The sequence below is a fragment of the Neophocaena asiaeorientalis genome, unplaced genomic scaffold (assembly GCF_003031525.2).
Source record: "Neophocaena asiaeorientalis asiaeorientalis breed wild unplaced genomic scaffold, Neophocaena_asiaeorientalis_V1.1 scaffold190, whole genome shotgun sequence".
Lineage (NCBI taxonomy): Eukaryota > Metazoa > Chordata > Mammalia > Artiodactyla > Phocoenidae > Neophocaena > Neophocaena asiaeorientalis.
Genome location: NW_020175017.1, coordinates 5932555 through 5959138, shown reverse-complemented (window position 1 = coordinate 5959138; position 26584 = coordinate 5932555). Strand labels below are relative to the sequence as shown.

The 26584-nt window shown below is 35.1% G+C and overlaps 1 protein-coding gene and 1 non-coding gene across 2 annotated transcripts in view; both read left to right on the top strand.

Annotated features, from left to right (window-relative positions):
- The window catches only part of MIPOL1 (mirror-image polydactyly 1), a 306365-nt gene that overhangs the window by 156955 nt on the left and 122826 nt on the right, over positions 1–26584 (top strand). The window lies entirely within an intron of this gene.
- Positions 13979–14085, top strand: LOC112411178 (U6 spliceosomal RNA). Its single transcript, XR_003005581.1, has one exon. It is a non-coding gene; the product is annotated as a U6 spliceosomal RNA (small nuclear RNA).

Here is a 26584-nt window from a genome sequence, read left to right as displayed (position 1 = left end):
CAGGGGGTGCGGGTTCAGTCCCTCGTTGGGGAACTAAGATCCCACATGCCAAGGGGAGTGGCCAAAAAAAAAAAGTTTAAAAAAATTGCATTAGAATGATCTTGCCTTAAGTATTAAATAGAATCCATTTTTAAAACCATGTATTCTTGGTGCCTTTTTATAACAGAATATTTAATTGCCTTTTCAATTGTTTCAATATATTTATCTAGTTTTTCTGTTTCTTAAGTCAGTTTTGTTGGTCTGTATGTTTTGCTAGGAAACACCCTATTCCCTTTAACTTACCAGATTTGGTATGATAGAACTATAGATAATTTTCTTAATTTTTGAATCTCTTCTATTTCTCTGTATTCACTGTCTTGTCTGTATTGTGGCATATATTTGCTTTCTCTTTCTCTTCTTCTCTCTCTCTTTTTTCTTATAAAGTCTTTCCTGGGTTTTATGCATTTTATTTTCTTTTAATTAGTTCTTGGTTTTATTTATCCTTTCAACTTGTTAAATTTTCCATTTCTGTTTACCGTTTCAATCTTTTTATTCTCTTTTTTGTTCTAATTTTTACAAGTTAATTAGCTTACCTCAGTCTTTTTTTTAAGTAAAATTATAAGGCTACACATTTTACTCTTGACTATAATTCCAACTGTGCCTTATAGTTTTGGGAGGGATCAAATGTTCACTTTTTTTCACTAGTTCTGTTTTGATTTTTTTGGTTGATCCAGGATAATTTAGAGAATATAATTTAAATTCCTATATTTTAAAACATATTAATGTTTTATTTCTCACCATGTAAATAGTCCACTTTGAAAGGTATCATTGACTAAATAAATAAAATAGTCTCTGTTCACAGAGCATGAGGTTCAATATATATTCAGTTGAACTCAATTTAAGCTTCCACTGTAGTTGCATTTTTATAATTTTCTCATATTGCTAGGAATTTCTTGCTTTATACATTTGTCTGCTCTATTCTTTGTTATATAGTGTTTATGACTACTATATCTTCTTAGGCTATACATGTACATTCCATCATTATATAATATTCCTCTTCAGACTGCTTACAGCTTCATACCTTTAAGTCTTCTATTTCTGATATATGTATTAGCACTACTCTCTTGGTTCATTCAGACTGCTATAACAAAATATCACAGACTAAGTACCTTATAAGTAGCAGAAATTTATTTCTTACAATTTTGGAGGTTGGGAAGTCCAACATCAAGGCAGCAGTATGATAATGATCTGGTTAGGGCCCTCTCCCTTTTTAATAGCCGGCACCTTCTCGCTGTGTCCTCATGCGGTAGAAGGGGCAAGAGATCACTGTGGGGTGTCTTTTAAAAGAACATCAGTACCATGAAGCCTCCATGCTCATGACCTAAGCACCTCCCAAACCAAAGCTCGTACTTCCTAATACCATTTTCTTTGGGGGTTAGGATTTCAACATAGAAATTTTGGAGTGATGGAAAAATTCAGACGATAGCAACTGCTTTTTTTTTCTTTTTGTTTTCTCTGTTTTGTTTTGTTTTTACACTTACCTAGTATAATGGTGCTGTTCAGCAGTAATTTTGCTACTCAGAGTTTATTCATCCTTCACCTGATTTTTATAACCCTTGTTCTCCTGTAAGAAACAGACTTTCCCTCATTCTCAGATGTGGTTTTGTTGGAGGTGATATACCTCTGTGGCCTCAGGTCTGACAAATCAGAATGTCAGATTCCCTTGGCCACAGCAGTGGCTTCAGAAACAGACACCTGTACCACTTGAAGCCAATGATTCCAGGCCTTTTTTCTCTATATTGTTACGGATTTAATTTAAACAAAAATGGAGTAACTTACCAAATATGTCATAAAGATCTTTCTCTATATATAAATACAAATCTGCATCATCCATTTGTTGGCTCTGTAGATCCCTGTGCTTGATACATAGCATGTAATTTTCTGTCTTCTATTTAGAATATTTTGATTCCAACTGTTCAATATCATAAGCAAAACTTTGAAAAATAGTCTTGCATGTACATCTTTGTCTTAGAGCATAAGTGACCATACAGTGGGAAGTATAGTGGCAGGAAATTACTTGAGAAGGGGGAGGATGATACCAGATCTTGTGCAGGTTGCAGTTCAAATCACTGAAGTGTATGAGAGTTTTCAGAGGTCAGATTTACAAGAAAAGAAATAAATGAAACAATAGTAAATTCCAACATTTCTCTATTCGTGCACAAAAATAAGTGGTTCACAAAGGAGACTAAGAAGGAATAGTCAGAACGATAAAAGGATTACAAAGAGATTGTGTTATCATAGATTCAGAATAGAATAAAGTTCTGTGACGGGGTAGTTCACAGTGTCAAATGCTACAGAGAAGTCAAATAAAATCACAAGTGTCCATTTGATCTGACAGTTAGGAAGGCAGTGGTAGCTTTGTAGTTGCAGTTTCAGTTCAGTGGTTCTGGTGGTAACCTTGAATCTAGTAAATTGTATAGGTAATGAAAAGTTTAAAAGTGGGAGAAAGGTAGATTATTTTTTAGGAGCTTTTCTGTGAAGTAAAAGTGTAAGGGTTAGGGGCTCCCCTGGTGGCGCAGTGGTTGAGAGTCCGCCTGCCAATGCAGGGGACGCGGGTTCGTGCCCTGGTCTGGGAAGATCCCACGTGCCGCGAAACGGCTGGGCCCATGAGCCATGGCCGCTGAGCCTGCGCGTCTGGAGGCTGTGCTCCGCAACGGAAGAGGCCACAACAGTGAGAGGCCCGCGCACTGCAAAAAAAAAAAAATGTTAAGGGTTAGAGTGTAATGTGAATGTGACCTGGAGGAAGATTTTAAGATGGAGAGAATAATAGCTAACATATGCTTAACCATTCTCCTTTTATGAGAAATCTGATGCGTGCCTCTCTAGCCCAAAGGTAGCTAGTTATGACCTGTTTAGCCTGGTTCAAAAAGATTGATAGGTCAGATGATAATTTAATAATTTAGAATTGGGAAACTGAGAGAGAACAGGACAGTGAGCTTTGAATGCTGAACCAAACGATCCCAAGGTAGGCTTAGGGCCAGGTAGACTGCTGTAAGCCATGAGTACTCTGAAGTTATGAATCAGCCAATTGGAAAAGTTGGGGCCAATATATTAAAAAACACAAAATTCTGAACAAGGGAGATGGAGAGAAATTCTATCCTGGTTCCTAATAGCATTCTGTTCCCGTGCCAGGCTTTGTTTTCCACATGATAAATTTTTTCTTTCTTTATAAAAAGCAAGACTCTCAGCTAGACCAGGTTTACAGTCTTTGCATACCAAATGGGGAATTGCTGTGACAGCATTCATTATAGGCTCTCTGAAATGAACAGTTACATTAAAGGGTGGCTCTGTGGATTACTGCACCAGGTATAGCCAAATCATCGAAGCCTGTGTAAGTTCATCAGGTACACCAAGATACAATAAAACTGATGAGGTTCAGATGAAACAACTGTGAAATATTGCCCCTTACATAAAAGGAATACTGAATTACATGTGGGAAACTTCTATGGAGATTATCAGTGGCAAACCCCAAACGTAATACTTGTGGATACTTGCATTTAATTGCTCCTAACATTGTTTACTAATATTTTTTTAATTTTGACTTTCATAGTACTATTTTAGGAATTTAGATATTATTTTGATAAATAATGATAGAAATTTAAAATTACATTTCATGCTTCCCTCCTGTTTTATACATTTTGTAATAATGCTAAAAAATTAATCAACGGGAAGATCCAACATGCCGCGGAGCGGCTGGGCCCATGAGCCATGACCGCTGAGCCTGCGCGTCCGGAGCCTGTGCTCCGCAACGGGAGAGGCCACAGCAGTGAGAGGCCCACATACCGCAAAAAAATAAAATAAAAAAATAAAAAATTAATCAAAATGACTACTTGAATGAAGACATACACCTTCAATAGGAGACAGTTTTAGGCACACCAGGCAGATTCACCATTATGTGAGCTGACTTTAGATACATCCTGGAATTTTTCTCCAGTCTTTGTATCATCTGGTCCTCTGACTGAAATGCTCTGCATCATCTATTGCCTTACTTCCTTTGTCCAGATAATATCTACTCATCCTGCCTTCAGTTTGGCCAGAGTCCTCTCTTGTCTCTGGCCAAACTGGAGAGGGATTTGTGTTGGAATGAAATTGTTTTAATAACAAAATAAGTACTGATCTGAAAAGAAATGTAATATGTGAGAAACTCTCAGTGCTCCCAGGACTTCTTCCCAAGTCTTTCCTAGGTCTGCCCACATCAGCAGTCCTACCTTCCCCTTGTCTTCTGCTCTCACCTCATTATCTCCTCTTTTTTTTTCCTGACCTATTGGTCTTTGGTATTATGGTGGCCAAGAAGGTATAAAAGAGCAGAGTCCATGATACATTGTTGGAAATAGTACCCTGGGAACCTTTAAAGACAATAAAGGTCCACTCGATTGGTTGTTAGGTAATGAGTATAGGTTAATGGTTCTTAACAGAGGCATGTATCAGAATCATGAAAAGAATGTTTACAAAATAATAAATCTGGGCCTGACCCAAAGCATACTGAATTGGAATATATTGCACTGAATTTGGAACCTTACTGGTGTAGACTTGGTGTTTAGACATAAAATAGGGGCAAAATATTTCCCCAACCTTCTTTAGGCCTATGGAATTTTTGTTTCTGAAAATAATAACATTTGTTTTCTACCAATTGTGCTTTTTAATTTTATTTCTGTTTAATTTTCTAATTGATTTCTGGATTGGGCTGATATCAGTATTTTTGTGGCATCATCAGTTTTATGTCTTTTATAAAGTTCTTTGTTGGTATTTTAAGGATAAGCTGGATGAGGCTACACAGAGCTGGCCAAATGAAAATTTTCTCTTTTATTTTTAGCATTTCCAGCAACCAAATTCTATACAGGGTTGTACCTCATAGTGATTTGGAATAAATGACATATTAAAATCTCTTGTGAACTCCAGTGTAGTAATACTGTGAAAAGTGTAGTGCAAAATCCAGATGGTTATTTAAAATACTATGAAATTTAATTTGATGGATTTTTTAATATTACATGTTCTTTCTAAAGTAAAATATATATTTTTTTAAAACTTTAGATTATCAAATACAATTAATTTACTTTGACTACTAAGTAAAAATATTTCTGATTTCAGACATGATGATAGAAAGCAGTCAAGTCCTTCATTAGAGATTACATAAAATTCTCAATAAAAGTAACTATATTTAACAGTGTAGTTTTCTGTACCAAGCAAATCCTTATTGTAGTAGCATTTTTGACTTGAGTGGTTTTTAGACACATAGTTTTTAGTAATTCATCTACAGAACTTTGGCATATTTAATTTATTTAGAAAACTAACATTTGACATAAATTGTCATAGCTATAGTATGTCTTCTGTATCAAAATGACTTCATTCTGTTGTTCAGTGTTGGTTAGTTTTTCTGTTATGTTGATGCATTAAAGCAGATATTAAATTTTATCATTAATTCAGTGCCTGGTCTCTCATCAAATCCCCTTAATTACAAATTGACTCCAAGGATTAGACAGCATGGATTTTAATTTTAACTGAAACAAAAAAGGCATCTTGAAAAATCACTCTTGCCTAGTGACTCGTAGACACATTTTAAAAGATCCTATAATTTATTGCTTAGTATTTAAAGTTCAATACAATACAAAATATACCACCAACATTTTTATTATCTTATATTCATATTAAATATGTGTTTTAAAATATATTTCATAGTCTTGAAAAAACTCGAGGTTTTTTAACTAAATTGCAGCCTCAGGAGTTCTGATAACTTGTAACCCTTTCTTTAGAAAACGTTAACTTTGAATCTTGCACAACCATAATTGTATCTGAATGACATTTATATTTTCTTGTATTTCTGCTTCCTTAATAATTTCACAAAATCATACAGTGTGATTTTATATACCCCATAGAAGTCTTCCCAGTATATTCCAATATTCTATTTCCAGTACTGTATTATTTGCAGTTTATGACTATTTCATTAAATCTTCACTTCCTTTTGATACTTGCTATATTAAGTCCAGAATCATTTTTGTGCATTTTACTCTGAAGATATATGAACTTTTCTGTCCTTTCTAAAAGTGCCAGTTTTTAAAGTTAAATTTTTATACATAATTATTCATTTTAAATAGTAGAATGACTATTCGTTTTTACTAGAATAAGAGGATGATGAAATTAAGTCATGATCACTGATCAAAAAGTACATATGTCCCCTGTATTTTTGTTGCATTATATGGTGATCAGGTTTTAACTCTGAGTTGCCTCTTAAAAAATTCACTTATTCTTCTGAAAAGTTTCTGGAATCTAACTTGTGTTAGTAGTCACTTACGTTGACTTTTATCTAGATCCATAAGTTTTCAAGTAATCACTTTACTTTAGAAAGACCAAGAAATAATTACTAATAAACTCTAAGTATTCTCAGGTAAATCATTTGTTTTTTTAATAAATTCTGTTGTCAATTACCTTTACCTTTTGAGAGGTTGTAAAATATAAGTAATAATGTTCTTTCCAGTTAAGTGGATATTGTATATCTTATATTTTTGTAAATTGATTTTTAAATAGTATTCCATTGTGGGCTTTTGTGCTGTTGCTGTTAAACTGGATTTTTATATGCTGAAAGGTAGCATCCAAATGAGCTCAGCTCATCATGGAAGAAATAAATTGCCTAGAAACAGATTGTTTACGTAATATTAGATGGTAATATAAACCAACAAAAGCAGGAAATTAACTTCTAAGGCTGACACACTGCCCTTTCCTTGCTCCTTTGTGCTTGTAGGTATCATGTATGTGTTGTGATACCAAAGTACAGTGGAGTTAGTTCAGAACTGTCAAACATAATTCTAAATTTCTTTACTTTGTTGGTTTATGTCACAACTTCATATTATTATTTTGTCCCTTAATGCTGTATAATGTCCTTCACATGTGAGATGAAGCAATACATGCGTGAACTGGAACAAGATGGAAAAGTTTATTTGCTTTTCTCTCATTTACAGTTGATTGCCTCTGATTAGCCAATATCGTGCAGCTTTGATGTAGTTCTTTAAATTTTGAAAAAAGGTAATACAAGAAAAAATTATAACATATCTGAGGAAATTTTTGAAAAATGTATGTACTAATTAAAAACATTATTCACTCTTAATTTTTATTCCTGTTGATTACTTTTTATCATTTTCTTGTCATCTTGAAAGGCAAGTATCTCTCTTTACAAAATAACTTCGGGCAATGAGAAACTACTAGTGTTTTATTATGAATACTCAAATACACAAGTATGATTTCACAGAGCAGTTATAATATGAATTGCAGAAAGGAATTATATGTGGAATTCTGAGGGTAGGGCTAAACCTCTCAAAATATCCCCCAAGATTTACTTGGACTGATAGAGACTTGGCCATTCTTTTAACAGCACCTGTTTCTTGATGATTACAGTAAAATGTACATAATTCATTCACTTGGTTTTTATATTCAGTAGTTATGTAATAGCTCATCAACTGTTAATGAGTGTTATCTTTGCTTTGGGTGGCTCTTTTATAGTATTATGGGGGGACTTTTTATACTAATGATATTTCAGTATTAGAAAATTGGTTTGTTTTATGAATATGAGTTCCATCTCTGTAGCAGTTTGGAAATTATTTTGCTTTCTATTTTTCTCTGTAAACAATTTCTACCCCTATTTAGGTATTCATTAGCACAGTTTTCTAAAGGAGAATTACATATTTTCAAGCTTTAAATTTTTCTTAATCTAAATCTTTCCTTGCATTGTAACCAAAGGTACTTGACTGCTTTTTCTAAAAAGGATTCTTATTTATTTCTGATTTGTATGTTAAACCTTATAGAAGATCAGATACTTTCTGTAAAAATTATACAACAGAACAAGCTATCTAAGTGTGGTCAAACAAAAGATTTTGCTCTCAGAAACTAAAGTACTATAAAATATGGTGGTAGAGGGGGGTGTAAAGTTGGGGGTGGTAGTAATTCTTTAAGAAATTCTGCTTTTGTTTTATGCAAGTAGTGTTTAATTGGCTAGATTTAAAAGTAGTGAAAAAATGATCTATTTGCTAGAGGTTTGCAAAACAATACTTTAAGCTCTTACTTGTTTTGAGGTGTTGAAAGGTGAAACATTTGACATTTTCTTTTCGGGCATTGCTTTAAAAAACAGAGGGCGGGAAAGAGGCGTTGCCACATCAGAGTTAAGGGTGTTTGTGGTTGTCCGTGACAGCAGCTCTAGTTTTAAAACACCTGTGTTTACTTTCCAGCTTTTCAGAGTCTGCCTGAAAGTGGCCTAAGAATGGCACAGGGCTTCATGATGGCTGGGGTTCTTTATAATACAGAGAAAGAACTAAACTTTATACTTCAGTTTTCTGTTGCAATCATTTAATTAGTTTATACATTTTATCTCTTCATATACTTACATGTGTACATAAGATAATGCATTATTTACATAATCTATAGATTATAATATATAATTACTTTTATAGATATGTTTTGCTTTTTGTTCACTGATTGGAAAAAGGCTGGTGAGAAACTTCAGTATATTGTACAGATGTATTTTCATTCACAATATAAAGAAGTTACTGAAAAAAATGAAAATTCAATACCTTTTCAGAGAGAAATGAATGTGGTCTAACATGTATTACATTATTTTGTTAATTTATTATCTTTAGTGGTTTGGATATAGGTTGATGTTTCAACTTGCCTATCATTGCTTCGCTTGTCATTGTTTCCAATTTAGGGACATGTGCTTTTTAAATAATTATTTTGTACATTTTTTATTATTTTATAATATTCAAATGATACATATTATATAAACTTTATTATTCTCAAAATTGAGGTATTCTTACCTATGACAGTTTAGTTTAACAAAGTTTAGTTTTTACTGATTTATTTGTTTCAGTATTTTTTTGTTTTCAGACCTCTTAATTATACACTGAAGCCAGATGTCATATACTCAGTGATGCATTCCTGTAATATTCAAAGTCTTGATTATATAACAAGACATTTCCATGATAGTACAGTTAATGTCAAGCCTCCTTGGTGTATAAAAGAAATAATTCTATCTTTTGGTAAGAGATAGGTGCTCTTTATTTCTCCATATAACTAGTTTTTAACATTTTATGTATTTAAACCCTTTTGAGAAGCAAATGCCGGTTTTGAAGCTTTTCCCTTAAAAAACACACATGCACAGAAATTTGTTTATAGTTTCAAGGAGTTTATTACCCTCCCAACCCCATCCATGTGCCCCAGGATAAGAACCCTATTCTAGGTCTTATTTTCTTTAGATAGTTGTTAATTCTTTAGATAGTTGTATAGACAGTTGTTAACCTAGTATATCAGAGAATCACCAAGTCAAATAAAGTATTAAGTGCTTAGTACAAATCACCATGTTAGGAATTGAAAAACATAAAGCAGACATTGATTTTACCAGCTTTAAATATGAATAGTATTTTAACAATATACTTCAAATCCTATGATGGCTACACATTGTCAGTGTCCTAATCTCAGCACCTCAGGGAATTTGAAATAAAAATTATAATTACCTCATTTTTCTAGACAGAAGCAATTGACAATATACCTATTATATTATTGAAAGATAAAGGCAATTAATATTATTACATAAAAACTGCAAAAAAGATGATATTCTACTTCAAAAATGGAATCATTTTGGTGTAGGCATCCATCTAGGTGGATAATGCTCAGCTACAGACAGTATCCTAAAGGAATTATGTGTAATAATAATGTGTATCACCTGGAAGATAATGAAAACTTGAGGAAAATAACTGTTAATTAAGTTGTTAAAATATGAAAGAATTCAGAAGAAGACAATTTTAAATGTTTGAAACAGAGGAAAAGCAGCAGAATTAAGTGGCATAAGTTATATAACAACTAAAATATTTTAATAAGTATTTATAATAATACTTTATTGTATATGATTTAACTTGAATCAGAAAAACTATTTTGGTCAAATGAAACTGCTGAGATAAAGAACAATTTTATTTAAAATCTTCCATTTTTTTCTTTTCTGTGACTACTAATGAGGAAGTAAAAGGGAGAAAAGATTCTCTTAGTGCGGTGAGTACATTTGTTCCCAGTAACTGTCAGATTGCTTAACTTAACTCTTGAAACTTGATACAGGATTTCCATTGGGTGTATCAATTTTGTCCTGGTGGCAGCTCTTGTTAGATAGTAGTATATCTCTCCAACATAAGTTTCAGTGTAATTCATGTGTAGTCACTTTTTGTGTTCTATAAGATTTATAATTCTTTAATAAAAATTTAATGTGTGTATCTGTCTCAAGCACACTTTCAACTTCCTTAGTTGTAAGACCATAATTCTCTATACATACGCAGCATTTTCCTGAGTCTTGAGCTATCAGTCCTATGTTTGGAATGTATTTATTATAAAGCATTGGGTGTTTTAAAATTCATATTTCTCTAAAACTAATATTTTCCCATATAACTTTAAGGGGAAATGGGAAAACGTTAAGATCCAAAAAATATTCTAAAAATTAAATGAGACAAGATAAGATAATTGAAACAAGAGAGAAAGCCAAAGATATGGCTTGTAACTATGCAAATGTATGATAATGTAACTTGGAGAATTACATATTATTTCATGTCCAATTTTGAGTAAGTGTGAACAGAAAAAATACTAAATCAGTGATCAGGAAAATCTTTAAGTAACAACTCTGAAACAATGTAACACCTTAAGAAACTTTCTTGGACTCTCAGGATTAAAAATAAAACGCGTTAATCAGCATTATTGGAGAACCATGTTTTTTATTTAGAAGAAAGCTGAGTCATTAAGCACCTTAAGTCCTTTAATTCAACCAATACTGACTATCTTTCAAAAATATATTAATATATTTGCTTACCGTAGTAAACCTAATATAATTGTATCAGATACGGCTTGCTTGTTTCAAGGATCAGAAAATCACGCCCAAAATTTCTTTTAAAAAAAAGCGTATTTTTCACATAACCGAAAGATCAAGGATAAGGCTAACTTCCAGAGATTACTTTTTGTTCAGTTGTTAAGTGTAATTTTAGTCAACTTTATTGAGGTATCATTTAAATACAATAAATTGCATCCATCGTAGGGGTATACAGTTCAGTGAATTTTTTTTTAATATGGCCATTTCTTTTTTTTAATTAATTAATTTATTTATTTTTGGCTGTGTTGGGTCTTCGTTTCTGTGTGAGGGCTTTCTCTAGTTAGGGCGAGCGGGGGCCACTGTTCATCGCGGTATGCACGCCTCTCACTGTCGCGGCCTCTCTTGTTGCGGAGCACAGGCTCCAGACGCGCAGGCTCAGTAATTGTGGCTCATGGGCCCAGTTGCTCCACGGCATGCGGGATCTTCCCAGACCAGGGCTCAAACCTGTGTCCCTTGCATTGGCAGGCAGATTCTCAACCACTGAGCCACCAGGGAAGCCCCCAGTTAAATGAATTTTGGCAGATATGTGTCCATCATAATAAAGATACAGAGCATTTCAGTCATCCCAACCAAAAGATTGTTCTGCTTTCCAATCTATCCATCCCTCCACCCCTGGCCCCAGTAATCCCTGATCTGCTTTTTGTCACTATAAATTCATTTGCATTTTCTAGAAGGTTATATTAATAGAATCATATAATATGTACTCTTTTGTATCTGGCTTCTTTCAGCATGATGATTTTGAAATTCATCCATGTTGCATGTATCAGTAGTTCATTCCTTTTTTCAGCTTCAGGAAAATCTTGCTCTCTGAAGTTTTATTCCATCTCTGGATTTTGTTTGTTTTCCTCTGTATACTAACTTAATTTTCAGGTTATATGGAGCTAGAAACTTCAGCCTTTATGCTTCCCAGTTGAAGTCTAAAAGGACAAAGCAAATTATCAAAAATAGAAATCCTGGAATTGGGGCTAGCTAACTTGGCTTGGACTAATAGGGATCACGTGCTTATTTACTTATCTCTGAAATGATTATTGTGGCCAAAGGAATGAAATATACTGACTGCCTTAGGACAATCCAGGTCTATCCCTAAAGCTAGATTGTGAGTGGGGAAGGAGGGTGTGATGGTTAATTTTATGTGTCAGTTTGCCCAGGTATTTAGCTAAGCATTATTTCTGGATATGTCTCCAGATAAGATTAACATATGAATTGTTGAACTCAGTAAAGCAGATTGCCCTCCCCAATGTGGGCAAGCATGATCCAATCCATTGAGGGCCTGAATAGAACAAAAGGCAGAAGAAGGGAGAATTTGTTCCTTCTCTGCCTGTTGGAGCTCAGACATCAGTCTTCTCCTACACTTGGACTAGGATTTGCTTTATCAGCTACCATAGTTCTTAGGCCTTCAGACTCAGGCTGGGACTTACAACATTGACTCCCCTGTTCCTCAGGCCTTCAGACTCAGGCTGAACTACACCATAAGTTTTCCTGGATGTCCAACTTGCAGATGGCAGATCATGGGACTTCTTAGAACCCTATTGGTTCCGTTTTTCTGGAGAATCCTGACTAATACAGATGGGTTTCCAAAGGAAATTTGAAATATTATTTTGCCAGAAGAACTAAGAAAGAATGAAGCATAATAAAACAAACCAAAGACAGATTTCTACTTTAATAACATGACTAAAAATTTATGCAGGCATGTAGTAAAACTGCATTCAGTTTCTATTCCTTACCTTTTCAACTCTTAAAGAAAAGAAGATAAGCACAAATTTAACATATGCATATGTGTTTATACATTCATATATTTATGCATACTCATACATACATATTGTGGCTAATCACATGGTCTACATGGAATAGATCCGTGTTTTTTAAGTTGGATTCCTTGACAGTCTGGAAATCTAGGTCTTTATTCTTTTTTTCATCAATTTTTATGGTATATATTCCATGTTGTGTCTTCTGGCCCTTGATTTTTTATTCTTGAGAATCATTTATTCACAAAAATTCAGTGTGTTTTGAAATAAAAGGCTTTAGCTTCTGCTTCTGGGTGGGATCAAGTGGTTTACAACATTCCAGCACTCCTTTCAAGAACAACTGAGAAAAATAATTTATTTAAAGGGATCAGAGAGCTGTTGGGGGCAATGAGAACAAAATTGCCCCAGACAGTGGTAGCAAAAAATCTGAAAGGAGAACTGATTTCTTTAGTCACTTTTACCCTGTAGGCATTCACTGATTATCTGTACATAGAAATCTGAAAATTCCAGCCTTATATTCATGGAGGGTCACTGCTAGGACACAGAAAAACCAGCAGTTTTTTGGTGGTGATGTTGAGGGAAGGGGAATTCAAGTGCCTTCACTACATTTACTAGCGCCTTCAGGACATCTGAGGCTGTACAGGTTAGGAGATTAAAAACATAAACAGAAGATCTCTGAGAATCAGGATGGACTTCACTGCTGTTTTACGAGAACCAAAGGCTACAGACTGGCATTTACAACTGTACCATTCTTGTTTGAATTAATGTGATCACCTCCTACTCCATCTGCCTGGCATAAGTAAGGCTGAACCTCCAGAATAAATAATGTCTGAAATCTCTACCATTATTTTACAAGTAATTACAGGCATTCAGTTGAAAATTACTAGGCACAAAAAAAGATAAGACTACATGACCAAAACCAAGAGAAATGCACATTATATAAAACACCTCAAAGTTGATCCAGATATTAGATGGAGTTAGATGGACAAGGACTTAATAATAGCAATGCAATCCCTATCAAATTACCAATGGCATTTTTCACAGAATTAGAACAAAACATTTTACAACATGTATGGAAACACTAAAGCCCACAAATAGCCAAAGCAATCTTGAGAAAGAAAAATGGAACTGGAGGAATCCGACTCCCTGACCTCAGACTATACTACAAAGCTACAGTCATCAAAACAGTATGGTACTGGCACAAAAACAGAAATATAGATCAATGGAACAGATAGAAAGTCCAGTGATAAACCCATGTCCCTATGGTCACCTAATCTATGACAAAGGAGGCAAAAATATACAATGGAGAGTGCTCGCTTTGGCAGCACATATACTAAAATTGGAACGATACAGAGAAGATTAGCATGGACCCTGCGCAAGGATGACACACAAATTCATGAAACGTTCCATATTTTTTTGTGTTGTCCCACATATTTTGATTACTCACTTACATGTTTCAGGTGGGCCAGGAGATAGCAGTCAGACCTGGTATTGTTTCCAAAGATAGCGAAGGAAAACTCATGTGTAAACCAATCTTTTCCAAAATTGTATCACTTTTTGTGGAACACAATGATCTTCAGTATGCTGCTCCAGGGGGTCTTATTGGAGCTGGAACAAGAATTGACCCCACTTTGTGCTGGGCTGACAGAATGGTGGGGCAGGTGCTTGGTGCAGTTGGAGCTTTACCTGAGATCTTCACAGAATTGGAAATTTCCTATTTCCTACTTAGATGACTTCTTGGTGTATGCACAGAAGGAGACAAAAAAGCAGCAAAGGTGCAAAAGCTGTCTAAGAATGAAGTGCTTATGTTGAACATAGGGTCCCTTTCAGCAAGAGGAAGAATTAGTGCAATCAAGGCTGATTTGGGTAAAATAGTTCTCACTAATGCTGTGTGCACAGAAGTAGGAGAAAAAATAGCCCTTAGCTGAAGAGCTGAGAAACACTGGCATTTAATTGTTGGGGTCAGATAAGAAGAGGAGTAACATCAGGCCAACAGTAGATGATGACTGAAGATTATCAGTTAAATAAAACATTTGGATGAAGTTAGAATTTCTCTTAACAACCTAGAGGTATGATTTCAGAGCAATACTGGGGATACAGTTCATTACGTTAGTAGAAATGTAAGGTTGTTTTCATTTTCTTCTGATGAAAATTACCCTCTACTACTAAAGTAAATAATAGGGTCTATAATAAATGTCAGAATTGGCAGATTGATGGATTTAATCCACATTTTAGCAGTAATTGATCATTAACAGTGTTACATTTGTGCATCAATTCATGTTTGAAATGAAACTGCTGTTACAACCAGCCTTTGCTATAGCATACATACCACTGACCCTGTTTGAAAAAAAGTTTTTCTCTTATTAAAAAAAAAAAATATATATATATATATATATACACACACACATACACACACACAATGGAGAAAAAACAGTCTCTTCAACAACTGGGGCTGGGAAAACTGGACAGCTACATGTAAAAGAATGAAATTAGAACATTCTCTAACACCATACACAAATATAAACTCAAAATGGATTAAAGACCTAAGTGTAAGGCCGGATACTATAAAACTCTTAGAGGAAAACATAGAACGCTCTTTGACATAAATCACAGCAAAATCTTTTTCAGTCCGTCTCCCAGAGTAAAGGAAATAAAAACAAAAATAAACAAATGGAACCTAAGTAAACTTAAAACCTTTTGCACAGCAAAAGAAGCCATAAACAAAACGAAAAGAAAACCCTCAGAATGGGAGAAAATATTTGCAGATGAAGCAACTGACAAGGGATTAATCTCCAAAATGTACAAACAGCTCATGCAGCTCAGTATCAAAAAACAATCCAATCAAAAAAATGGGCAGAAGATCTAAATAGACAGTTCTCCAAAGAAGACATACAAGTGGCTAAAAAGCACATGAAAAGATGCTCAACATCACTAATTATTAGAGAAATGCAAATGAAAACTACAGTTAGGTATCACTTCACACCAGTCAGAATGGTCATCATCAAAAAAACCTATAAACAATAACTGCTGGAGAGGGTGTGGAGAAAAGGAACCCTTCTGCACTATTGGAGGGAATGTAAATTGGTGCAGCCACTCTGGAGAACAGTATGGAGTTTCCTTAAAAAACTAAAAATAGAGCTACCATATGATCCAGCAATCCTACTCCTGGGCATATATCTGGAGAAAACCATACTTTGAAAAGATACATGCACCCCAATGTTCATTGCAGCACTAGTTACAATAGCCAGGACATGGGAGCATCCTAAATGTCCATCAACAGAGGAATGGATAAAGAAGATGTGGTACATATATACAATGGAATATTACTCAACCATAAAAAAGAATGAAATAATGGCATGTGCAGCAACATGGGTGGGCCTTAGAGATTGTCATACTGAGTGAAGTTAAGTCAGACAGAGAAAGACAAATGTCATATGATATTGCTTATATGTGGAATCTAAAAAAGGTATAAATGAACTTATCTACAAAACAGAAATAGAGTTACAGGTGTAGAAAACAAACATATGGTTACCAGGGGATAAGGGGGGGAGGGATAAATTGGAAAAAGATATAATAGCTATGATTAAAATATTCAAAAATAGAGAAAATGAAAGAGAAAGCAGATAGATTAAGTATTTCACCAGAAAATTGGAACCTCTGTAAAAGGATCAATTGGAAATTCTAGAGCTGAAGAATGCAATATCTGAAATTGCAAGCTTATTAGATTGGTTTAGGTGCAGAAGACAAATTAGTAAACTAACAGATTGACAATAAATTTTTTAATTGAAGCACAGAGATACAAAGAAATTTGGGTGAGAAAAAAATGTATCTGAGAAGACAGGTGAAATTTAAATAGCCCAGTGTGTGTGTAATTGGAGTCAATGAAGGAGATGAGGAAAACAGTGGCACAGAAGCAATAGTTGAAGAGATAACCAAGATTTTTCCAAAACTGATGGAATACTTTCAAACCACAAATTCATGAAGTTCTAAGAATTTCCAGCAGGATAAATAAATGAAAACCACACATAGACACAACATAGTAAAAGTTATGAACTTCAGAGAGAAGGAGAAAAATCTTAAAAGCAGACTAAGGAAAATGGTTTGTTCAAAGAACAACAATAAGACTGACTGCTGCCTTCTCAATATAAATAATGGAAGCCAGAAGAGAGTAGAATGACATAATTAAAGCTCTGGAAAAAGTTGCCAATGTAGAATTCTATGCCCAGTTTAATATCCTTCAAAGTGAAAGGACAAAAACTTAGAGAATTCGTCACTTGCATGTCTGCATTGAAAGCAATAGTAAATGGAGTTCTTCAGGTAAATGGAAAACAATACCAAACATAAAAACAGAAATGTAGGAAGGAATGAAGAGCAACCAAAAGGATAAGTGTACTGAGAAATATTAAAATATTGACTTAATGTAGCCTATTCAACAACAACAACAATAATGTCTTCTGAGGTTTAAAATGTATTTATAACTAAAATGCGTGGCAAAAATAACCCTAATGCCAGGAGGCATGTAATGTACTCAAAATGTCTAAGCATCACTGATAAAAGTAACTGTTCATATTAGTTAAAATTCAGGAAAACAAGTTAGAAAAGTTAGAATCTCTAAGATAACCATGAAAAAGGATGTTAAACAATGAATGCTTAGGAACAACAATGAAATCAAAGCAGAAATTTAAAAATACCTTAAGACAAATGACAATGAAAACACAACCATACAAAATCTATGCGATGCAACAAAAGCAGTTCTTAGAGGAAAGTTCATGGCAATACAGGCCTTCCTTAAAAAACAAGAAAAATCTCAAATAAACAACCTAAGCTACCACTTAAAAGAATTAGAAAAAGAAGAACAAACAAAACCTAAAGTCAGCTGAAGGAAGGAAATAATAAAGATCAGAGAGGAAACAATGTATACTTAGGAACTACTAAAGGAGGTTGGTGGTATAATAGAATATATTGATTGATCCAAAAGATGATAAAGGAGAGAAAAGGAATGCAAAAAATGGATCAGATGGAAACCAAGATTAAAATTGTAAACATAATTGTAATAAGGGTAATGTGCTAAATGAAAAGGACAAATATTCTAATTAAAAAACAGAGATTGGGGCTTCCCTGGTGGCGCAGTGGTTGAGAATCTGCCTGCCAATGCAGGGGACACGGGTTCGAGCCCTGGTCTGGGAAGATCCCACATGCCGCGGAGGAACTGGGGCCGTGAGCCACAATTACTGAGCCTGCGCGTCTGGAGCCTGTGCTCCGCAACAAGAGAGGCCGCGATAGTGAGAGGCCCATGCACCACAATGAAGAGTGGCCCCCACTTGCCACAACTAGAGAAAGCCCTCACACAGAAACGAAGACCCAACACAGCCATAAATAAACTAATTAATTATTTTTTTAAAAAAACAGAGATTGTCAGACTATGTAATAAAACAAAACCCAGCTGTGTACTGCTTATAAGAAATACACCTTAAATTATAATGGTACAAAAAGCTGAAAGTCAAGAGTGACAAAAGAAACATTATGCAGGTGTTAAAATAAAGCTGAGGTATTTATATTCATAGCAAACAGTGGACTTTAAGAAGCATTATATTAGAAATAAAGGATATCTAACATTGATAAATATAAAGAAGATATAACAATTCTAAATCTATATACACCCAGTAGTAGTTTCAGAATATATAAGGTGAAAATTGATGGAACTGAAAGGAGAAATAGACAGATTTACAATCATGTGGTAGATTTTAACACATCTTTCTCAGTAATTGATAGAATAAACAAAATCAGAAAGGATATAGAAGATTTCAACAATGTAGTTAACCACCTAATACACACACACACACACACACACACACACACACACACACACACACAGTGGGGGCAGGGGGGAGTTAGAGAGAGAGAGAACTTTGCAACTCAAACAGACCATAGAGGGAAAGCGATATACTTAAAATGTATTTATTAGAAAAGCAAAAAGGCCGAAAGTGAATATTCTAAGATTCTACCTCAGGAAGCTAGAATAAGAACAGCTGAATGGCAATGAACCTGGCAGTCAAGAACTTATGGGAAGAGCATTTGGGGGTAGGAGAGTTGATAAAATAAACATTCTGAGGCAGGAATACACATGATATAGTGAGTAAATAGGAAGAAATTCAAAATGACTGGAACACAGTGAGTGAGGGGGGAATAGATATATAAAATTAGATCTGAAACTTAAGCTGGATCTCTTTTTTGCCGATGATCATGATCTTATACATAGAAAACCCTAAAGAGTCCACCAGAACACCATTAGAGCTAATAAGTCAACAGAGTAACAAAATTCTAACGATGAGCAATCTCAAAAGGAAATTATGAAAACAATTCCATTTATAATAGCATCAAAAAGAATAAAATACTGAGTATTTAACTTAACCAAGGAGAGGAAAGACTTGTACAATGAAAGCTACAAAAGAAAATTGATGAAAGACATTAAAGAAGACATATATAAATGGAAACACATCCCATATTCATGGATTAGAAAACTTAATATTGTTAAAGAATACTACCCTGTAAGGTAGATAGCTAGTGGGAAGCAGCCGTATGGCACAGGGATATCGGCTCGGTGCTTTGTGACCGCCTGGAGGGGTGGGATAGGGAGGGTGGAGGGAGGGAGACGCACGAGAGAAGAGATATGGGAACATATGTATATGTATAACTGATTCACTTTGTTATAAAGCAGAAACTAACACACCATTGTAAAGCAAGTATACCCCAATAAAGATGTTAAAAAAAAAAAAAGAATACTACCCAGAACAATCTACAGAGTCAATGAAAAATCCCTGTCAAAATCCCAATAACATTTGTTGCAGGAATAGAAAAACCCATCCTAAAATTCGTATGGAATCTCAAGGGACCCATATAGTCAAAACAATCTTGAAAAAGAAAGTACTCAAAATTCCTGATTTCAAAACTTACTACAGAGCTGTAGTAATCAAAACACTGTGTTACTGGCACAAAGACAGACATATAGACCAATAGAGTAGAATAAAAGAGCCCAGAAATAAACCACATATATATATATATATAATCAAATGAATTTGGACACCGGTGCCAAGACCATTCAGTGGGGAAAGGACAGTATTTTCAATAAATGATTATGGGAAAACTCAATATCCACACCCAAAAGAATGAAGTTGGACCCTTACCTAACACCACATATAAAAATTAAGTCAAAATGGACCAAAGACCTAAATATAACAGCTAAAATCATAAAATTTTTAGAAGAAAACATAGGGCAAAAGCTTCATGTCATTGAATTTGGCGGTAATTTCTTGGATATGAATCTAAAAAACATAGGTACCAAAGAAAAAATTGATAAGTTGGATTTCATTAAAATTGTATTTAATTGTTCATCAAAAGACAATACCAGCAGAGTAAAAAGTGCATAGAATAGGAGAAAATATTTGCAAATCATATATTGATGATTAATAAGGAATTAATATCCAGAATATATAGAGAACTTCTAAAACTCAACAGCAAAAAACCAAAACAACCCAATTAAAAAAAGGGCAAGGACTTGAATAACCATTTCTCCAAAGAAGGTATACAAATAACCAATAAGCACATGAAAAGATACTCAGCATCACTAATCATTAGGTAAATGCAAGTCAAAACGACAATGATACACTCCCTCACACTCATTAGGATGGCTACTATCAAAAAAAAAAAAAGACAAAATAAGCGTTGGTGAGGATGTGGAGAAATTGGAACCCTTGTGCACTGTTAGTGGGAATGTGAAATTGTTCAGTCGCTGTGGAAAACAGTATGGTATTCCTCAAAAAATCAAATAAAACTACCATATGATCAAGCAATTCCACTTCAGGGTATGTAGCCAGAATAATTGAAAGCAGGGTCTCAAGAGATATTTTTATACCCATGTTCATAGAAGCATTATTCAAAATAGGTAAAATGTGGAAGCAGCCCAAGTGTCCATGGATAAGCAAAATGTGGTGAATACATGCAATTGAATATTATTCACCCCTTAAAAGGAAGGAAATTCTGACACATGCTGCAACATGAATGAACCTTGAGGACATTATGGTAAATGAAATAAGCCAGTCACAAAAAGACAAATCCTTTATGATTCCACTTAGATGAGATACTTAGAGTAGTCAAAATCATAATGGAGTAGAATGGTTGCCAGGGGCTTGGGGGCGGAGGGAAATAGAGAGTTATTATTTAATGGGCATAGAGTTTCCGTTTTACATAATGTAAAAAATTATGGATATAGATGGTGGTGATGATTGCAGAACATTATGAATATGTTTAATACCACTGAACTGTACACTTAAAATAGTTAAGACAATAAATTTTGTTATGTGTATTTTACCACATTTGGTAACTTGGGGGAATAAAAGGTAAGCTGGAACTTTATTATGTTTTTAAAGTGACTTCTACATTGATAAGACTTTGGATTTTATGATAAGTGTGTATCAGTGGTATTTAATAGCAAATGAGAGACATAATTTAAGGTTTAAGAAGATCATGCTGGCTACTACTATGTGTAATAGTGTTTGTAAAGGGTATGAATAGAAGCAGGGAGAACCATTAGGATACTATTATATTAGCTTAGATGAGAGATGATAGTGGCTTAATTAGGGTGTTAAGAAGTAGAAAGAGTAGATGGGTTCAAGACAACGGCTGAAAGTACTTTTATGTTTGCATTCTGTGTTTGGATATCATAGTGACAGTGATTGTGTTCATTGGTGGGGGGTCCTTGGGGGAATAACTTAAAGGAAAGAGAAGATTCAAGGATCAGTGTTCTGATTTTAGGCTGGGCAAATGGTAGTATTGCAGTTGAGGTAGGAAGGATGAGAAGAGATAGGGTAGAACTCAAAGTTTTCGTTGGGCTATGTTAGTTTTCACTTTAGTCACTTTGAATATACCACGGTAGCAGTTAGGTACAGACATTTGGGGTTCTCAGAGAGGAAGCCAGGGTGGGGGATGTAAATTTTTAGAATCATCTATATACATGGTTAATAGACCATGGGTCTAGATTAGAGTATTAAGGGAAGAATACAGATAGAGAAGAGGAACAAGATGAAGCCCTGTGTCATTCTAACGTATTTGAGGTGAAGGAGAGGAGAGAAAAGGAAGAGCAAAGGAGAGTAGGAAGAAACACAGGAGAGTGGAGTAGCTAGGAAATCAAGGAAATTTTCAAGTCAGAGAGGGATATGGTCAACTCTTTCCATTGCTGTATAGTCCATCTAGTGAAATGAAGAAAAATACTTTTCGCTGGATTTGACTGTGCGGAGATTTATATGGTGACCTCAGTAGGAGCATTTTCAGTGGAGCGATGGGTATAAATGCTCTGGGGGAGTGAGCTGAAGAGAAAATGTGTAATGAGAAAGTAAAGATAATGTAAACAAGTATCAGTTTGCTGTATAACTGAACAGATGGAGTGGTAGTTAAAGGGAGACCTGTGTCAAAGGAGGATACATCTGAAATATAGAAAAAAAATGCAGTGTAGGAAGGATATGTATTCATACACGTAACCAGTTTGAATGTTGTTTTCACCTTAACTTTTCATATTTTGTTGGAAGCAAACTTCAGTTTGTGAGGTTGAATGAATGAATGAAAAGTGAGAAAGTAGAGATAATATCATGGGCTATTTTTCATCCTCTCACTTTAAAACATAAGGTACATATCCTTAGCTCTGCCCACAGTAAGCTTATGTCAGATCACCTAACAACCTATCAAAAATTCTTTCCAACTCTTTAGGCCTCAGAGGACTAAGGTCTCACCCCCATTTCTCGAGTAAAATAGAGCTGTGGATTACTAACCTCATTCACCTTTATTTCCCCTAGAGATGCATTGCCAAAAGAAAATAGTACAATCTCAATTTCTTCACCTTTTTCCTTTCTTTAACTGTTTATTATCTATAACAACTTAATAGTAAAAATCATTGGAAGTGGATTAAGATGCACCTGCCTCATGCCAAAATCTGCAGTAATGGTTGGACCTTGACTATAATTCTTTGTGATAAATTAAGGAGTTTGATGTTGGTTTTGTTCCATTAATTTGTGATTTAAGAAAGGACTTTTTAGGTATCCAGGATGTCCTAGTGCTTTGTCCAACATTATCGTTAGAAATACATTTAAAAATCTACATGAAGGGGACTTCCCTGGAGGTCCAGTGGTTAAGACTTCGGCTTCCAATGCAGGCGGTGCAGGTTTGATCCCTGGTCGGGGAGCTAATATCCCTCATGCCTGGGGCCAAAAAACCAAAAATATAAAACAGAAGCAATATTGTAACAAAGTCAATAAAGACTTAAAAAAATAAATAAAGCAGAAGCTGTACTGTAACAAATTCAATAAAGACTTTAAAAATGGTCCACATCAGGGCTTCCCTGGTGGCGCAGTGGTTGAGAGTCCGCCTGCCGATGCAGGGGACACGGGTTCGTGCTCCGGTCCGGGAGGATCCCACATGCTGCAGAGCGGCTGGACCCGTGAGCCGTGGCCGCTGGGCCTGCGCGTCCGGAGCCTGTGCTCCACAGCGGGAGAGGCCACAGCAGTGAGAGGCCCGTGTACCGCAAAAAAAAAAAGGTCCACATCAAAAACATCTTTAAAAAATATAATAAAATCTACATAAAAATATGTTTAGTTAATTATAGAATTTTGTGAATGTTTGGAAACTTGGAATCTTGGAATTTTTTACCTGAATATCTTGCATCAAATAGATCAAATACAATGTGATAAATCGATATTTTGTTCCCAGTTTCCAAAATTGCATGTAACGTAGTGAGGGAATGTTAATAAGTGTGTTGAAAAGCAGTCTTCCGCAGAAAATAAGTTTGCATACTTATTAAACAAGATTAAACAAATTTCTTTGTGGGATTTCTCAAAGTCTTTAATTTTCTAATGTTCTTTGTTCATTTCTAAAAGAGATTTAAAGTACAGCAGGGACACTTATATGACCAAGGGATCCTTTGTTCCCTTAGCACAAGTTAACATCGGTTGCGAGTTTCCTGTCACTCAGTTTGGGAAATTGTGGCATAAGCGAGGTTCAAATGTGGTCTGAATTATAGATCCATCACAAATTTGTCACCATTATGTTATTGCGGTGACATCAAAGTATATACAGTACAATTTCTTCATTCTTAATCCTAAACTGCTATAAAAAATAATTACCCAGTTGAGCCAATTGCTGTGATTGTGGCTTTATCTTCAAGCTTAATTTTGTCCTCAGTGCCCCTTAGCGATTCTTTTAGCATGATCTCTACAACAACCGTTTCTAACTTCCACTATTCTTTTAGAGGTCTTAATTCCAGTGTTCTTCCTCTTTCTCTCTGAGAAGATAAACTTGCATCTTACTTCACAGAGAAAATGGGTCTAGTAAGAATGATCTCTCAACCTCATCCTTATTTGCTTTCCTAATGTCTCAGAGGAGGTGACATCCCTCCTTCTATTCAGAGCTATTCCATCTGCTGTGCTCTCAATCCTGTATTCTCTTGTTATAACAGCTGTTTCTAAATGATAGTCTGTGGATCAGCTGTGGATCAAAATTACCTGTAGAGTTTTTAAAAACTACAGATTCTAAAGCCCTCCCTCAGAGGATCTGATTCAGTAGGTCTGTGATAGGCCCTGAAAATCTGTTTTTAAAAAGTTCTCCAGGTGATTCTCATATGTAACCGGTTGTGGGGACCACTGATGGATGGAATTTTGATCTATTAGCTATTTTTTTAGTACTTTTGGTGGGACAAATGTTTTTGATTTTTAAGAATTCCAGTTAATCAGTTATTTTGTCTATGGACTGTGTTTTTGGCATCATCCTAAGAACTCTTTGCCTAATCCTAGGTCATAAAGATATTCTCCTACATTTTCTTCTAGAAGTTGCATAGTTTTACATTTTACATTTAGACTTATCCATTTTGAGTTAACTTTTCTGTAACATGTGAGTTAACTTTTCTGTAACATGTGAGTTAACTTTTCTGTAACATGTAACATGTGACAGGTTGAAGTCTTTTTTTTTTTCTTGTTTTTTGCATATGGATGTTTAATTGTTCCAACACCACTTGTTAAAGGACTCAACTCTCTCTGTTGAATTGCTTTGCACCTTTATCAAAAAAACAAGTAACCATATTTGTGTGGCTTCACTTCCGGACTAGCCAATCTGTTCTGTTGATCTGTCTGTCTATCCCTTCACCAATACCAGGCTGTTTTGATTTCTGTGGCTTTATAGGAAGTCTTAAATAGTGTGATTACTCCAACTTTATTCTTCTTTTCAAAATTATTTTAGCTATTCTACTTTCCTTACCTTGTGTAAGTTTTTAAGTCAGCTTGTCTACATCTACAAGAAATCCTGCTGAGATTTTGCTAGGAATTGACCTATAGATCGATTCAAGTAGAATTGACATCTTTACTATTTTGAATATTACAGTCCATGAACACGATATGTGTCTCCATTTATGTCTTCTTGATTTCTTTAATAGCAGTTGTCATTTTGAGCATACACATCTTGTACAAGTTTTGTTAGATTTACACTTAAATATTTATTATCAATATTGTAAATAATATTGTTTTTAATTTTGTGTTTCCAGTTGTATATTGCAAGTATACAGAAATACAATTGATTTTGGTTTGTTTATCTTGTTTCCTGCAGCTTTGATGAACCCACTTATTAGTTCTAGGTTTTTGGGGTTTTGGGGTGTTTTTTAAGATTCCTTGGTATTTTCAACACAGGCAATCATTTATCTATAAATAGGGACTTTTTAATTTCTTCCTTTTACATGTGTATGTCTCTTCTTTCCTCTTTTTTCTTTATTGCACTGACTGGAACTCCCAGCAGTGTGTTGAATAAGAGTGGTGAGAGTGAACTTCATTGCCTTGTTCCCAATCTTGGGGAAAAGCATTCAGTCTTTCATCTTTAAGTATGTTGTTAGCTGTAATTTTCTGTAGCTACTCTTTATCACAACAAAGACATTCTGTAGAGTTTTTATCATGAATGGATGTTGAATTTTCTCAAAGGCTTTCTCAGCATCAGTTGAACACAGAAGTAGTTTGAACTCATGAATTCAAAATTGGATTCCAAATAAGTTACAGTTTGCTACAGAAATTGAGAAAGTCCTGTTTAACTTGTCTGCCTATAGTGGGTAGAATTGTGTCCTCCTAAAAAATCCTTAAGTTCTAATCCCTGGTACCTATTAATGTGACCTTATTTGGAAATCAAATCTTTGCAAATGTAATCAAGTTAAAATGAGATTATAGGGCTTCCCTGGTGGTGCAGTGGTTGAGAGTCCGCCTGCTAATGCAGGGAACACGGGTTCATGCCCCAGTCCGGGAAGATCCCACATGCCGCAGAGCGGCTAGGCCCGTGAGCCCTGACCGCTGAGCCTGCGCGTCCGGAGCCTGTGCTCCACAACGGGAGAGGCCACAACAGTGAGAGGCCCGCATACCGCAAAAAAAAAAAAAAAAAAATGGGGTTATACTGCATGAAGGTGGACCCTAATCTAATGACTGGTGTCCTTATAAGAGGAGAATTTGGACACAGACTCAGAAGACACTGGAAAGAAAACCATGTGATGACAGAGGCAGAGATTGGAGTAATGTGTACACAAGCCAAGGGATGCTAAGGATTGCTGGCCACCACCAGAAGCCAGGAAAAAGGCAGAAAACAGATTCTGTCTCATAGTGTCTGGAAAAAAGCAATCCTACTGACATCTTGATTTTGAACTTCTGGCCTCAGAACTGAGAGAATAATTCTTGTGGTTTTAACCCACCCAATCTCTGGTAATTTGTTCCAGTAGTCCTAGGAAACTAATATAATGCTGCTTCCTGGTGACTTTGAGTTCTAAAACGGTTTTATTCCAAAAAATGGTCTTCTTTGTTTGTTTTTCAGTCATATAAGTATTTTTCACAACCTACACATAACATCAAAC